Consider the following 1,554-nt stretch of genomic DNA (forward strand, 5'->3'; position numbering starts at 1 on the left):
AGGAAACTTCACCTGTGCCTGCAGGTGGGCCACAGTGCCCAACAAGTGGCGAGATGGCTCGTGCTCGCAGGGATGTGGGATTCTATAATGAGAGTGCCCAGTACCTGATGGCTTAGCTTCCGGAAGTATGCCTGAGGATTTCCTAAGAGGAAACGAGAATGATCAGAGGACCTGGGAACTTGCCGAGGGGCTTCCAGTGTGGAAGGGTCAGCTGGTAGCAGCCGTTGGTTTACGGTCGAGGTTCTTTCCGCTTTGCCTGGGTCGTCCTGTGAGTTACAGTCCTTGTGTGATTGCCGGGTAGCTGCGGGCAGAAGTGAGAGGATGGCAGTGGGTATGCTTTCTGAAGAGTTTTCAGATTTCCTTCTGTCTAGGCTGGGGATAGGCCCCGTTCTAGTCAGTAATTAACGAAATTAAAATTTTCTAGAACCAATCCCCTCTTAGAAGTTTTCTTGAGACACATGTGGTTTTGATTGAGTGCTCACATTCATGCATAAAGCGCCTGTGGGTCATTCTCGCAAATGTGGAACACCTTGGGCCATTGGGAGGAATCACATATTAACTATCTTCCCCCTCATCTTTTTTTTTTTCATTACATAAACCTTATTGGATTGGATCAAAGCATCAGACAAGTCTAAAGGAATCATCTAATAGTAGCTGGACACCTCTTAGAGCTTACTCATCAGCCTGCTGAACTGTTCCTTTTTCAGAAACATAGATATCATCCAAACACTCTCGGATATCCGTGTTTTTAACTGTTGTGGCTTGCTGAGTTAAAGCAGCTGAATTTGATACAAGCTCGATGTCATTTCCTTCAAGAACTAACTCATCTTTCTGGGCTTGAGAAACGGAACAGGCAACACCTGTCCTCATGCGAACTGTCCAGGTGTATTTTTCACCCAAGAAATTACGGATGTCAACAAGAGACCCATTCTCCTGACGAACCACGTTGATGGGAAGTGGGCATACACAGACCTCATCTTGTATCGGAAGCCCAGTGTAACACCCTTGGTCATGTTCTGTACATGACTGCAGATAGTGCGGACGTTAGCCAGTTCCTTTCTATTTCCCCACCATTTGTCAACTCTGCTTCTTCCCCAGGAGGCTGAGCTCTACGTTGAGGTGACTGAAATCCCTCCGCAGGGTTCCTCTGGGGCCCTGCACAATGACCTTCAGGGAAATGTCCACCTTCTCTGGAATGTCGATGACAGTCTGGTTGCTGAGAATGGTCTTCATTCTCGCAGTAGATGCGGCAGAGAGCTTCCCCCTCCTCTTGACCACGATTGCTTTTCTGTTCCTATGGCCTGAAATATCCATCAGGTAAACAGAACAACACAAAACATTCTATCTGGCCCGCTGGATCGGAATTTAAAAGCAGAACACGTTGAACGTTTGTTATGGTAAAAGTAGCTGGGAACTCCTTTTATGTTTTTGGAAAACAAATACTCTGTGCCAAACACTAACAATAAATGAGTGAATATTAGATGGGATGGTGACAATAAATGAGTGAATATTAGATGGGATGGTGACAATAAATGAGTGAATATTAGATGGGAT

At 45.8% G+C, this 1,554-nt stretch overlaps 1 pseudogene; it reads right to left on the reverse strand.

The window, feature by feature from the left end:
• Window positions 1-672: 672 nt before the first annotated feature.
• On the reverse strand, window positions 673-1,233 carry LOC101649999 (annotated as a pseudogene).
• Window positions 1,234-1,554: the final 321 nt, after the last annotated feature.

This window comes from Echinops telfairi, unplaced genomic scaffold (genome assembly GCF_000313985.2).
Source record: "Echinops telfairi isolate 266 unplaced genomic scaffold, ASM31398v2 ScPeMD7_2;HRSCAF=8, whole genome shotgun sequence".
In the NCBI taxonomy this organism is placed as follows: domain Eukaryota; kingdom Metazoa; phylum Chordata; class Mammalia; order Afrosoricida; family Tenrecidae; genus Echinops; species Echinops telfairi.